We start from the raw sequence: 16,368 nt of genomic DNA, 5'->3' as shown, positions 1-16,368 counted from the left end.
GTATAACAACCAAATATGGAATCGGTCTGAAACGCAGAACGATGTTGATGTTGAACAAACAAATAAATACATTTATTCAAATTATAAAACACATCTTAATCAAACTATAAGTTATCCACACTTAATAATATATATTAATTTAGATTAAAACAAATGTTATGACGGCCCAAATGTGGATTACAATACAAATGTTTCAAATGTAGATGTCAGGTCTTTCAGTTTTTAATACAGACCCTAAATATCAGAAGATACATTACTTTTTAACTATAAAAATTAACACTTTACAATTGTGGCATTATATTTATTTTCAATAGTGAAGCTTATTCAACAGCATTTATTCTGATAAATGGATTGATTGGCATGCTATGAAAAAAGGTGGTTCTCCAAGGATGACTGGGGAATAAAAATAAGTTCACTACGGTCTTCTTTCGACCGTCAGTACAACCCTTGCCTAAATGGAAAGTCTTTTTGGCAATAATCAGCATTTCGTAAATCCCAGTGAAATCAAAATTAACTAACCATCAAAAATAGAAGGACTGTGTCAGATCTTGTATTACTTTTCTGGATACAGTCCCAAATTGACGACTTCAAACTACAATCGATGATAAATGTGATGAACTCAGCTTTATAATTTCTCAATAGTATTTTAATCATTTGCGAGTAGTCTGTAGTCGATTTCACAAAAAAAAAAACTTACAACTAAGATTGGTCGTAAGTATACTGAATTGTTCATGACTTACTACAAATCTTATTTGTAATTTTTTTTTGGGGTGAAATTGACTTCTGATCTGTAAGATTATCAACTGTTTCCCATACCTTATTGCATAGCAGTTGATGCTTACCCTGTCTTGATCCTTTGGAAATCGCTCCATTGACTTGTATGTTCACATTGTGAGATTAAAAATTCGGTCATCCAGTAAAGGATACTGTTTTAATCCAATCAATTATTCAATAAAATACTAACAATTTTAGCTGTTAATTTTATAAATATCGCCATGCAATAGTTAACTAATTTTTCTTTTTTGTATCAAGTATGAAACGTGTCTAAATGTTAAAACTTGAACGTATGAAAATCAAACGAAATTGAAAGATCGTGGTAATGAAATTTTAATCATTACTCATTCAATTTTTCTTCGCATATCGAGTAAAATGAAAATGAAGAAAAACCGAAAGCTACTAGACATATAAACAGCAATAGCACTCACGACCAAGTTAAGCTACTATCATCTTTCATACGTTCATTTTTTAAAAATAAAAATGCATCCTTTTTATCATATCTGCTTAAGCTAACCGTTTATCTGCAAAGAATCAGCTTTTATTTCATTTACATGTTTTAGTTGTTTCAAATTCGTTTTACTTATTCATTGAAATAAACGTCTTATCACATTCTGGAAAAGAAATTATTTAGAATGTCATAGGATGTTAAAAGTTAACTATCCACTTGTTATTAATTTTGAAACTTATTATGTAAATATGAATTTGAATAATTCATTTGAATATATTATTAAGAACTAAACTGGAATTACTTGTGTAGTCAAAGCGTGTTTTTTCCTTGTTCATTAAACTGCATTCTTTCATATTGAATAAATCCATGGTATATAATCTTTTTAATTAAAAACAGGAACTTGTTCATCAAAAATCGTGAATTTTTCAAATTATTTTTTAATTTCTGACAGTTATCATCAAAGTGTGACTACGTTAATATTGAAAGATGAAAGAATCTTTCTTTATTTAGATCTTTAAAGAATGTTATTTCTACAACAGATAATTGAGAAATTTTACAAGGGCTATTGTAATTCATATAGAAATAAGGAAATGTGATATGATTGCAAACATAAAAACTCGTCGTGACATTTTTTTTTTCAAAGTTCATTATATACATTTGCCTTTTAGCTATTGGGAAGTTTTAATCTTAATTTGAAAAAAGTATAAACGCATGGTCGTCGTGACACATGCTGTTTTAACGATCATGAAAGAGTTTGTTTATACGACGAAGAGATTACTTTAGACATCATGAATCCAGGATGTTAAAAAGAGAGAAGGAAGATGCCAAAGGGATATTACATAATACTGAATCTTTATCGTGTAATCCTCGAATAAACCAACCCGAAAGCCATACTATCTTATCAAATGGGAGAGCTCGTTAATGTGTTTATATCACGAAAGCACTTGTTCGTGTGCTTTTGAATTAAACAGCTCTTGTATATCTCTGAGTATACTGAAGTAATTTCTTGTGTTTTTCTGTTCCATATTCATGTGCTGGGATTCGAATTGCGATATAAAAACTAAGAGTTTACAATACATGAAATTGAAGGTATCCCTTTTTCTCATTTTGGGGGGTTTTAACCAACAAGCGCTAACCGAAACGTCTATCAATTGAAAACTGCATAGTTTTATAACCTCGAACTATTAGAATAAAAGATATAATTTCAAATACTTTATCTTTTGGGCTTGAATAAAAAAACTACATTAAACAAATAGTTTTCAAAGGTGTCAGAATTATAATTTAATACGCCAGACGCTCGTTTCGTCTACATAAAACTCATCAGTGACACTAAGATCAAAATAGACAGATAACCAAACAAGAACAAAGTTAAAGTTAAAGAGCATTAGGGTCCCAAAATTCAAAAAAAATTATGCCAAATCCGGCTAAGGTGATATATTCCTGGGATATGAAAATCCTTAGTTTTTCGAAAAATTGAAGTTTTGTAAACAGAAATATTATAAAAATGGCATGAAACGTTCATCAATAGTGGCAACGACCCAATGGTGTAAATAGTTATCAAAGGTACCAGGATTATAATTAAATACGTCAGACTCATCAGTGACGCTCATATCAAAATAGTAAGATAGCCAAACAAGTACAAAATGGAAGAGCATTTAGGTCCCAAAATTCAAAAAAAGTTTTGCCAAATACGGCTAAGGTAATCTTTTTTCTGGGATATGAAGTTTGAAGTTTTGTAAACAAGAAATTTATAAAAATGACCATATAATTGATATTCGTGTCAACATGGAAGTACTGATTACTGGGCTTGGGGATACCATCGGGGACGAAACGTCCACGAGCAGACTTTTGTTTACCGTTTTATGAGAGTGTTATTTCTTCTCACTTTTCTCAATTTCCATGGTGTTGCCTAATTGTCTGCAGGTTTTACATTTCAGGTGTTTTGGTTTGAGGAACACTGACGAGAACTGTTTTGATTTTATTCTAATGTAATAATATTATGTTTTGTTTCTTGAAACTTTGTTTGATCAACTTCGGCATATAGATATATATCGATTTTGCAATTTTTTAAATTCCTTTTAGTCATAGAACTCTTTTACTGTTTCGGTCGTTTTCAATTCCTTGTTTTCGGCCAATGAAAAAACTTAGGACATCATGAAACCAGGAAGTTAAAAAGAAAGACGAAATATATCAAATGGATATTACATAACAAATCGTGAAATGCTTTGACATAGAAAAAAATAATAATAAATTGGTCTCAAATTATAAGCAATATTTTACACTTAACCTTGTAAAGACACTTTCCGATTTTTGAAATCCGTTTATTGAACGTGTCGTGTTGACTTTGTTTTGTTCGTTTGTTAAGGCATTGGCGTATACCGACAATCGGCTTTTAAAACAGACACCATTTTCAGAGGAAGATATTTCATTTTTGAAATGTTAATTTCTATTCACAATTCAGCGAGAGAATTCTGTAATTGAGACTTAGTAAAGGGTTCATGTTGCAATAAAACCGTTTCGCGCTAACGAGACATTAAGCTTAAACCAATCAATCACTGTCTTGTTTTTTGTCGATTTATTAATCATATCATATCAGTTTTCTTGGCATGTTAACACTTTTCTTGTCACGTTTGTATATGGTTCGTATTTATTGAAACAATTAACTTCGATTTTCAATTTTCTTTCGAGCAAGTCACTCTGAAGTGACAGAACATATTATGTTTAAGATAAATGTAATGATTACAGTGAAATAAACACGCAAAATTGCCATTAAATATTACATCACGCTTTTGCCACATCGACGATCCTGTTGAAAGATAACACACAATGTCACGTCTGGTAATTTTATGTTTAATCAAATAATTTTCTCATTTATATTTGATTTGTATTTAAAATAATATAACATTCAATTGTGTTTCAGCTTTATATTTTGCCATTTGCTTGAGGACTTTCCGTTTTAATTTTCATCAGAGATCGATATTTTTGTAATTTTACTTTTTATTTTTATACATGTAATAGAGTAAATTAATAAACATGTTGGTAGATGGCGATAGTACAAATCCAAGTGAATTGACAGAAGTATTATGTTCCTGCATGGGATACTTTAACAATATTAGAAAAAAACTTCCAACACATATTCACGAGCTCTTGTTTTAAAATAAAACAGCGGACAACAAAATGACGACATGGATTGTAAAAAGAAATCTTCAAAGACATAAGCTTACAAATTGATAACAGAACAATCTTTTTGTCTCTACAAGACTCATTGATGACACTAGAAGCAAAACAGTTAAAAAGTTAAAGCGCAGTGGAAAATTAAACTTCAAAAAGGTTCTACTAAGTACTACTGTATGTTTCAACATTTTATAAGATGTAAACTTAATGAAAATGACCGTGTCACTGTCGACACAGATGATATGACTATGATGCTTTTATACTCTGCAATGCGGACCAAGTATAGAGTATATCGTATCGAATAAAAATTACATTTTATGACTTTCATGTGTCCGAAAAACCTTTTCTGGATTGACCGTCATCATATCAAATATGAGAATGAGGGTAATGAATTAGATTCTCATGGAAAATGGTCAAAATAAACACAATATATTTGGTCGGACAACTGAAAGACTTTGTGTTCCATATCACCAAGTCATGATATTTCACTCTTTACCCCATATGCCATTGCATATTACATTTTATATAAGTTAAGATAAAGGCAACAGTAGTATACCGCTGTTCAAAAGTTGTAAATCGACTAAGAGAAAACAATCTGCGTTAAAAATTAAAACCAAGGGAAACAACTATAAGAGTAAAAATGTATTATGGCTAGCCAAATTAATAAGAGATTGGTGACAATACAGTCCCTCACAACTTAGCATCATATATGTTAGACTTATAAGATTGAAATCTTTGTGATGTTATCACTATGTTCATATCTAAATGCCACCGCTATATCAATTTCCTAACTGTAGTTCTCACCATACTTAAGCGTTTATGAATATAAAAAAAATACATTGCACATACATCAATGAAATAGTTACCCATTTGTCATATTTTGAACACCAGTTTCTCGGAATTCGGGAGTTAGTGGTTTTTGTGGTATTTTTTGTAATATCCAATAGGTTTTTTTTTTAAATATTTTCGTGATCCTTTATATTTTTATTCAAAGTGTTTGTACATTTTGCCAATCGATATTTAACCCTGATTCTTGAATTTGTTGAATGTCGCGCGTCTGGCGTATAAAATTATAATCCTGGTACTTTTGATTACTAATTTAAACTAATTAAAAGGATACAGAAAATCATTCACAGAAAACAAATTTCATCATAAGTCAATGATAACCATGCACCGGGACAAAAGATATCTCGGCCTGTCAGAGTGTTTGCTAAAAAAGAATAATCTTGTCAATGAAATCATCCTTCTTATCAATTATGATTTTTGCTTTGAATATTTGTAGACTTAAAAATCATGAAATAAATCTGAATGTTTATAGATATACATTTTGTTCCATAGCAACGATATTCAATTTAATTTGATTTTTACACGTTTCAAAGTCAAGCTTCTATCGGTCAATACGGAATGAACAAAACAACAGAAGATTATTTTTAAATGACTGCTATTTTCACTAACTTCTCAATGTGAATGGCTATTCGGGATTTAGCAAATTAATACAGTAGTATATGGCTCTTTTTATTTCATGCTGACATATTAATAGAATTCAGAACAAGTAAACCCTGACATTTCAGTTTAACATGTTTTAATTATTCAATAAATATGCATAGTAATATTTCACCTCTTACAGTACAAAGTATAATAAGAGATTATAATGTATTCAGTAGTCATCATCCCAGGGAAGAGAAAAATTAGGAAGTTTTATATAAATAAACAGCTGATAAAAAGGCAAAAATAGTATAAAGCAAAATCACAAAAATACTGAACTCAGAGAAAAATCAAATCGGAAAGTCCATAATCATATGGCAAAATCAAATAACAAAACACATAAAAAACGAATGGATAAGAACTGTCATATTCCCGACTTGGTACAGGCATTTTCAAATGTAGAAAATGGTGGATTAAACCTGGTTTTATAGCGCTTACCCTCTCACTTTAATGACAGTCTCATCAAATACCGCTGTTCGAAATTCCAGAATCGAATGAAGAAAAAAAATCCGGGTAAAAAACTGAAATCATTTAAAACAGGTTTATCTGCTTCCAGGCAAAATTGACTTCATCAGTACTTTACACATGATTTGTTTTTCTCCGTGATTTTCAACTTTATTATGCGTAAGACATTTTTTTTTAAAAGCACTATTGACGAGACATACGTCGACTAAGCGCTCGCACTGGTTACTATTACGAGTTTTGATTGTATGAAGATGTGTTACAAGGTCGTAATGTTAATCTCATAGGTCGTCAATGATTGATAGACGGCTCCGATATACTTTCCCCCGTAGAAGGTTTCTACCACATTATATGCATAAATTGTAAGACTTGTACGATCTTTAAGATGTTTTATAAGGTCTTATTGCCGATATATCGTCGGTTCTTAATGACTGATAGAATGCAATAGCCTTCATAATAGTTTTCCTTAAATCTATGCCAAAATTATAAAAATTATAAGACCATTCTTATTATGAAAAAGACTTAAAAAACTTTAACGAAAGCATCGTCTTTCGCAGAAATATATATCAAGGCACACATCAGGAAAACAAATAAAATGCAAAGGGTGGGAACACTTTAAGGGGCAATTGATCAAAATAATGCTTTATCGATTCCATATTAACAAAACACCTAATAAAAGACAGAAGCACTTTGCAAATATCATGCGTCTAAAATGCATTTCTGAATTCACATTTAACGTGAACATTAAAAACCAAATACTTTAAAGACAGGGATGAGCATAAACTGACAGTTTTATATTACGTGTATATTTCTTTCAACTTATGAAATATGCATTATATGTAAGTTTTCACTAAAACATCAAAACAACAAAACAATAACAATTTTTTTTTATTGGTAATAAAGATGCAGCAACCTCTTGTCATAATAATCTTGTATAATAATAGCATACAGATACAGTTAAATAATAGTTTAAAACGATGCGTATGGGAAAGCTGGAATGCGATCGGTAAGTATTGGCTTCGGAAATTTGATGAAAATATAGTGATGCCTTTTTGTATGTAAATGTTCAAGTTTAAATGGTTTAGATATGAACCAAACAACACAAGTTTATCAGAAAATTATAAATACGTGGTCAAAATTCATTCAAAATGTTGTACACCTTGAAATAAAAGTGATATTTTAAATACTAGGATATTCGGAAACTCTTCTTCAGTCGTTTCAAAAGTAAGCCATTGTTCTCCTCTTCATTTTTAAAAAACGATATCACAACTATCCAGGACATTTGGAACTCAGAAACTACAGATTTTATTGGCTGTAATGAAATTTATTAGAGGCTGATTGATCGGAGAAATTGTATTTCCGAATTTTCAACAATTAAACAGGCAGTCCCTAAAGATTTCGTGCAGATTTTGAAATCTTGCGGAACCCAGAATTTGCATTATGAAAGCAATTAAGTTTAAACTCAAATATATTCGTACGGTTTTACATAAAGATGTATCTCCAAAATATCAAATTAATGCAAAAAAAAAACCCGATTCATATGAACATTTGTCGGCCGTAAGGTGTCTATGATTTTAATATCGACTCATTCTGAGGATTTTATACTTTCGTCTAGACTTTTATTATGCAAGCAAATCTATACTACATATTGTCCGAACTTAGTTCACATGTTATAATAAGGTTCAAAACATCTGCTTATAGAATGGAAGTGCGAGTTGTATTCGGAATTCATGTTTCATATTTTCTTAAGATATCTTTCCCCCAAGTTGTTACATGTAAGCTTTAACAGAAACCATTATTAAAGTGATGTATTTTTTATAGTTTGGGATTAATTCAAATCGACATTAGTAATATGTTAAAAAAAAATCAAATTTCATAAACATTTAAAAAACGTTAACAAAAATGTATTTTACTTCACCTGATTAGAAACAAGGCACAGTATAAATGAATAAATGAATGATGAAGAAAATATGTTATCATGAACTAGTGTGTTACTCAACGAATTTTTAAAACCAAAACTACCTCCTGGGACCTCAAACAACCGTCAACAGCAAATTATGACCAAGAGGCTAGTTTCCTTTTTTTTTTAAAGTATTATAACCCATATTTCATTATACCCATTGACAAAAACAAGATTTTCTCATATCATGTATATCACCTACACAATATAAATAGCTACCGTTTACAAATTTGCCACTAGACTTGTACTGACCAAATATGAAAATAATTTAAAAAAAATCAAAAACTATGATTTTGATTTTGTTAAATCTTATATCAAAATAGAAAAAAAAATATATGAAAACAAGTCCACTTTAATACACATAGGGCACTAAGTTCCACTGTTCTAACTGCATTTCAAATAATTTGATAAAACAAAATTTACATAAAAAGTAAAAAAAGTAAAAAAACAAAAATAACAAACTCTTCTAAACGGAAATAAAATCTGGTTTAAAAGCTAGCTAAACCTATCACTTGTATGACAGTCGCATACAATATCATTAAATTGACAACGATGGGTGAACTTTATGGACATACATAATAGGTTAAATTGTAAAACAAAAGAGATACAGCGGTCAACATTGTGTTATTATTTTAATAACTATAAAACAAACAAATATGGCAACAACAAAAACCAAAAGGCATATTGACATACTTCATGAGCAAAAACGAAAGACATTGGCTTAGACAAGAATACAAAAATTAAAAATACATAATAACAGAATGATGATAAAAAAGAAGTGAGCCCCGTCAAATAGGTATTTCGAAAAATAAACTGAAAAGTTAAAGTATTAAATAATTACGAAGACAAATAAAAGTAACATACCTTTTACTGATTAACTCCTGTTTTTTTTAGCTGATCCAAATTTTTCGTATCAATAATTGAATGTATATCAGTCGCATTCCGTGTTTGATGTTAATAACGTCCAATATATTTAAATACTCACTAAAAACCAATGTTCCATACTTTCTATGCATCACATATATCTAGTTTACTCTCTTGCATTGGATTTATTTTACATATTGACAGCAATTATTCCGCAGCGTTGATATTTTATTTACAAATATTGGTTTTTTAATACTTAAATAATGGTATCTTTTGTAAGTTACGACATTTCTGATCAGTACTGATAGACAGATTTATTATTATTGAATAAGCACTTGCAAATGTTTAGTGTTATAAACAAGCTTCTTTTCTAATTGCTTTAAGTAGTGATGTTGTACTTTTGATAGAGATTCACCTTCTTTATTCCTGAATCATCTTTTTTTATTAGAACAAAATGACACACTTTAAGTTCTTTGATTCAGTAAAAAAGGGAATGTGTAAAAAAGTAAAAACTTGCACTTTTATTGGTATAATTAAATGATCACAGATAAGAAGAGTCTAAAATAAAATTAATGATAACTAATTTAAGTGCACCAGATGAATTTTTGGCTGATATATCTAGTAAGTCCTTATCCTGTAGCTTTTTTGACTTTGGAAAAAAGCAACGGTATAACCAACTTAATTTAAGAATTCCACCAAACCAGCATTTAGTGATTCATGGCTTTTAAAAACTTGAGTTAGCTTCGCATTTTGAGTTTACGTATCATGGACAACCCTACAACATCTCCTTTTTGAACCAGGCTTATCGAAAAGGAGGTATGTTTTGTGATCAGAAAGTTATCTTGTTTCTTTGTCCCGAAGGAGTAAACGCAAACTCCAGTCGTCTCCTAATTATTCATCTGAATTGGGAAGATAGTTCCAATGTTAACCAGCACTTTCAAAATACCACTACACGTTTTGGTGTAGAATTGATATATGATTAAAATGTGACTGTCCTGAATGAAAATGCAGTGCAAAAAGACATACTGAAATACCCATTTATGATTACCTGCTGATTAATACAGTGGTTTCCATAATGTACACCCTTTGGTTAAAGAGAGACTTTAATGATCAACAGTTAGTGTTGAAACATTGAATAATAATAGTGTATCTATAACGAAGAAAGCATCGAAATAACGCGTAGAATATTCAAACTAATAAGGATGCACCTACAACTTACATTTGTTTCCAAGACAAAAATATAATTGATATCAGTCTAACCTAATCCTAAGATCATCGAGACACGAAAGACTTTTTACTCTGTAGCACATAAGCCGCAAATAAAATTTAATTGTTGCTGGTTCTTTTATACCTTTTATTGTTTCCTTTAAAAAAGCATCGGGAATTAAAACATATAAATCCAAGGTCATCTGTTCTATAATCAGCTATTTCTCCTAATGTCCGAACTAATATTTACCTATATTGTAATTTTAGAGTCACATTTGTAGACAAAGTCAACACTAATTGTTATAATTGAACCAATGTACATCTGAACTGTTTTGTATTATGATAAATATTTGTCAAGAGTACACTTGCATTATTGTCCAGTGTGCTATAATCTAAGATAAACCTATATGATAGGGTAATCTGTAACCAATTCCTGAACCAAAGTTCACCTGTACTTTACTTTATTACAAGGTTGCAAATTATAATGTTTATTGTGTACAAAACAAGTTCATTATCAAGAACAACACATTCAAAAGGTCAATCAGTCATTTCTAATTTTACTTTCATCCTTGTGTGAAAAAATGTTTATGTAAATCACACGATTCTCCTAATTTAATACACATATACCAACTCTTTTATCCCAAAATGTAGTACCTTTTGAATCATGTGTATATCATGTAAGAGAATCACTATTTAAGCGACGTAGTTAACTATTCAAATATAGTAAAATTAACCAGAAAGAGACAAATCAGGGTAACAGACCAACCCTTAAGGAATTGCACACATTAATAGGAGTGAGAAGGGTGTGATGACATAGTAACTTTCTGCTACAATAATTGCATCATTGACATACATCCCCACACTCAAGTCAAGTATTAAGACAAAATCAGTTATATTACAGATCAGACGACTATGTCTATTTTTTTAGATATATAATCCGTATGCAGGCGCCGCTGGAATGTTGCTATATAGAAAGATGTGATCCATTCACAAAACAAAACAAAACAACAAATGAACAAATGTGACAGCATTACGACAGGAACAAAACTTAAACGGGTTTTCATATTCTTTCTTTTTACGTCCATGAAGTACTTGTAGACTATCCTGTTTTCCTGATAATTGTTTCTGTTTGACCAAAACATTGTCTGATTTTCATCAACATTAAGTTTCTTATTGTGCTGTCATCTTTTTTTTAAACATCATTAGTACGAGTGGCTAACCAAATCCAATATGAACAAGAAAATACAAAAGTAAAGAAAACGTTAAATTGTCCGTTTCTAATGATAATTGGTAAAAAATCTTTCGGGAAATATACTTATATTTTAAATGCATCATTTTATACTGCTCCTTTTGTAACATTGAGTTTACAAAATTACCAAAATCTCAAAACTTTATATATCAAAATCATATAAAAGCTTTGAAATACAGTAACATCTCATAAAACAAGACACGTACTTAGAATAAACGGACAAATGATAACTTGAAGCTTTAGTGTCTTATTTATTTTACTTCCATGACAATCTTTCCCTATATAGTCTTGCATCTGTTATACGGTTTCAATCATCACGATTCAAATGTTAAACATGCTATAACAATGTTGACAATAAACAAGAAAATATATTGTTATCATATTAAACTTGTTTGTACAAAAGTTCTTACACTATCTTTAAACCAAATAACACTTTTATCGTTTTTTTCACGTGAAATAATCTCCTGCAATTTCAATTAAATTATTTACTTGTCGTTCGTTATTTAATATAATTTACTAAGGAGTTAACTTTGATTATTCAATTAAATGCAATGCATTCTTTGATGTGACAAAAATACTACAAAAATGTTTTATTAATTGCTATAGATGTACATTTAACTGCAACAAATTACTTCAGAAAACATATCCAACCATATGACAGATAAATGACAGTTGTTCGTTCTACAGTCTACAAATCAGAATATATGTGGAATTACCAGTCAGACAATATGTTTTATTTTAATTGCTTTTCGTGTTTCTGTATTAAATATTGAAAAAGGAAGGAAATTTTAAAGAAAAAAATGCCAAAAATCATAGTTTGAGAAATGTAAACAAAGAACAATTAATCTAAGAGATTATTATTAAAAATCTATTTACGGTATTTTAATACAGAGTCCTATACTATTTGACGGCGTGATTTAGAGGAGGAAATACCTCTGTTTTATCATGGTAGCTTACTCGCCTCGAGTGCGTGAGGTATCAGCGGTTCAAACCATAGACTGAAAAATTAGTATTTTCTGGTTTCCACTAAGAACGTATTGTTATGTAGTAAAAGACAGTTCCACTCATTGCTAGAACTTTTCTTTTGTGTACGGTGATATGTCTTACCTCGGACTGATATCTTGTGAGGTTGTCGGCTTGTTTGGACCATATTCCTAATGCGCCTCCAAATGAGAAACACAAAAGTTGTGTGTAAGCAAAATATCTCAGTGTAGTGATATTGGACATGTTTTAATTTTTAACAAGTGACTGAGCTTAACCATTAAGTCTTGAAAGTATAGGACCTTAGAATGAATGTGTAAAAGCTATGGAGTTATTATATGTATTCAAAGTATTTAATTTTCAAAGATAATATTGTGTGAAAAAACGGACTTTTTACTAAGAAGAGCCGCATCACGAAAGGATTTTAAGGTATGCTGATTTATGGAAAAATGAATAACACTTCGTATCCCGAAAATTTAACCACACATATGAAAATGTCTCAGCTTCGAAACAAGCCATCATACATATAAAAGTTTACGATAGGGGCTGAGCTAAAGAAGAAAACGTTACCATTACCGCATATGGAGTAACAATTGCGCATAGTTCTCCAGTTCAAAAACAGGGTTTATATTCATATTACATCATAATGGTGTCGAACTGAATATGCATTTTTAATTTAAAATTGGTTGTTTAACAATCCATTCGTCATTTAAATACTAATTAATAAACATATAAAATGCATCTTAAAGTCTCAATACACTCGATCTCTTAAAAATACTACATGATAGATCCTAGGTACTGGTGTTGTAATGAAGTATTATAGTGTTCTTTTATGTTGAGTCTTTATTGGTAATATCTATGCTTTTTACTAGTATTATTTCTTTCGTTTTTACTAGTGTGCTCTGTCTTTATGGCTTTTTGTCATTTTGTAGTTACCACATTTGTTTTGTTTTTATAGTAATTACGACCCTAACACAATGTTTACTGCTGTACCCCTTTGTTTGACATTTTTACCTATTATATCTGTTTGTTTTGTTCACACATCGTTTTTATTATTATAATTACCATCCAAGAAAAAACTGTATGATAAAGGTATACTTGTTAGACATTATGATCTATTTTTTCGTTGCAAATTGTCTTTAAACTAGCTTTAAGTATATACGGTTACTCTTAAATGCTTTGTCATGTTATCTGTGCCAATGGTTATACAATGCCCTTCTTAATATATTTTTTCAAATAATACTGTCTTGCAAGAAGGAATTAGTAATCACACATATATTTTATTCTTATAACTCGCATCGATGTCTAAACTTACAAGGACCATGTTTTCATAATCTTAAATCTCTTTAGATACCACTACATTCGTCTAATCTGTAATTCTTCCGTTTGTGTCATATTCCTGATTGTGATATGTTACAGAAGGATTTATCACATGGCCGGTGATAGCTGACTGCGATAACCCTGTCGATGCATCATGTATTGAAAATGCGACTCCCCCAGCGTCTATTTGAGATTTTACCCTTTCTTGTCAATGTACCAGATTTGAACATCGGATAACTAATTAAGACTCCGTTTTATCTGGCACAGATATATCGAGTAAGAGTTAATTTCATTGATAGTTTTTTAACATAGAACAGTGTTAACAACGGAACAAAATAGAAAAAATTGTGAAACATAATTAAAACAAGTTTGACTCATCAGTTTGTCACAAAGGTAAACAAAAAGAAATTCAAAGCAAAAAAACAAATAATTGAGAAATAGAATTATACAAGATTGGACAATTTGATATCATGGTCTATAAATATAAGTTTACTTATTATGTTTATAAGAGTCAATGTTTTGTATTAAGTCCTTACTTTTCCTTTATGCCTGCTTATTATAGAATATTTATATCATATATCAAACTGTTCAAAATATACTAGAATAATAACCATTTACATCCGTTTCTGCGGTTTTGCTGGCTTGGCACGGTCTATTCGCATATTTTCTAAAGTTTAGTGAGTGCAAGGAAAACATTTAACATCATCAACGTTGGATGCCATTAACCCCCCAACAATAGAAAATCAATTAAATTCAATAATTGCCGTCGAGATTGCAATACATCATTTTTTAATTTGCATCTACATCTTGATTGCAGTTTTGAACCAATTGTTTAGATATTGGTCAGACTCTGTCAACTAATAAGCACTGCTTTATTCTGACGTGAATTTGGACTCTTAATGACCATGACGCAGGTCGTTTAGTTTCCTCATTAATATTGTTTGAAGGAATGAAAATTAAAAGCTGTTTATTTTTCTATTTTAAGTTTTTCAATTAAATATCAAGATATTATATGTACTTAGTGCATTAAACAATGTCGCTTACCTTTCAAACTTAATTCATCTTGCAGAGTTATTCAGTAAAGGAAATTTAAACATGAGTTATCTGACATTTTCTTATATTCATTTATTGCTACATATGGTAATTTGCTAATGTTGATTATTCTATTCAGAATAGTTTTTGTAGAAGATCTAACTCATATCCTATTCACGTTTACATAAGCGAGATCGAAATTATTTTCATCGCATAATCTTATTATAAATTGAAGGAGATTAGAGGTGTTTTATAAAACGGCATGTTTGAGTTTGTTTATATCCCATCAAAACCTTAATTTGAGTAAAACAGCATTGGCGTGTTTAGGGGCATTGTCACTTGTTCGGAGAGCGGTTTCAACAAGAAATATGCGACCAATTAAGGGTACAAGACTTGATTCCACCAACATTTTCCTCTCGTCTAGTTTTTCTTATATCAAAAATCTAGAACTGTAAAAAAGACAAGGGTTAAACTTAATTCCCCCTCTAATTGTAATTATGTAACCCTTTGTGAGCTATAAACACACTACATACATTTATCTAAAAAAATGAAGTATTGTATTAACGATTTTTACGAGTATTTCTAGCATCAAAAGTTATATCCTTAACAATATTTGTTTTTAAAGCTGTTATGTTGTATCTTATTTTCCCCATCAAGCTATTCACATTAAGCAGGCTTTACGATGGTATTAAAATTACTACAAAAGTTTTGTATTCAGCTTCTATGAATTTGAATAGGTTGAGGAAAATTGTTTATAAACTACTTATATCGTACATAAAAACCATTGATTTGCAGCAATTTGAATCCAAATTAGGACTTTATTATTAAATATGTAACAGAATTATTTAAATGTGTTGAAAAGAAGCAAAAGATTATTGATATTGTACAAAACAAAAACATACTATATAAAAAGTGCCTCTGTTGAATTTTATTCACCCAATAGCAAACAACTTTCGAATATTCATACAAAACAATATATTTAACATTACAACACTCACACCACAAATGTATTCTATTCATACCGATAAGTTGAATTTGCGCCTTTGTTAGTTCAACTACGAATGTTTAAATCAAAATACAATTAGCCAGTTCTTTCAGTATTTATTTTTTTCGCTTCCCATGACATGATAACCTATGTATACCTATTATTTCTCCATAAAGAGGTGGTAATAAAAAAAAGTGATATTTTTGGTCGATCTTGCAAACAAATTTTCTAAAATTTGCGTTCTTTCTACATACTCAGGAATCAGACTATATGCAGTCCTTGCAATCTGTGGTATTGGTTTTGTGCTTCAAATAAAAAGTACCAAGTAACTTTCATTCAAGTCATATGAAAACAAATTTGCATTCAAGTCCTACATTTGCTGCGAATATGAATTAAACACTTTTACAGCATGATCATGGGATAAA

General features: G+C 30.1%; 1 protein-coding gene across 1 annotated transcript in view; it reads right to left on the bottom strand.

Moving 5' to 3' along the window:
* LOC134716780 (secretory phospholipase A2 receptor-like) overlaps window positions 1–9,293 on the bottom strand; it is a 34,530-nt gene extending 25,237 nt beyond the window's left edge. The window contains exon 1 of the mRNA XM_063579789.1: window positions 9,171–9,293. The gene's annotated coding sequence lies outside the window, so the exon portion shown is untranslated. The remainder of the gene's footprint in view (window positions 1–9,170) is intronic.
* Window positions 9,294–16,368: the final 7,075 nt, after the last annotated feature.

The sequence above is a fragment of the Mytilus trossulus genome, chromosome 4 (assembly GCF_036588685.1).
Source record: "Mytilus trossulus isolate FHL-02 chromosome 4, PNRI_Mtr1.1.1.hap1, whole genome shotgun sequence".
NCBI lineage: Eukaryota > Metazoa > Mollusca > Bivalvia > Mytilida > Mytilidae > Mytilus > Mytilus trossulus.
Note: the sequence above shows the minus strand (reverse complement) of the source record. Positions and strands in the feature narration are given on the sequence as shown.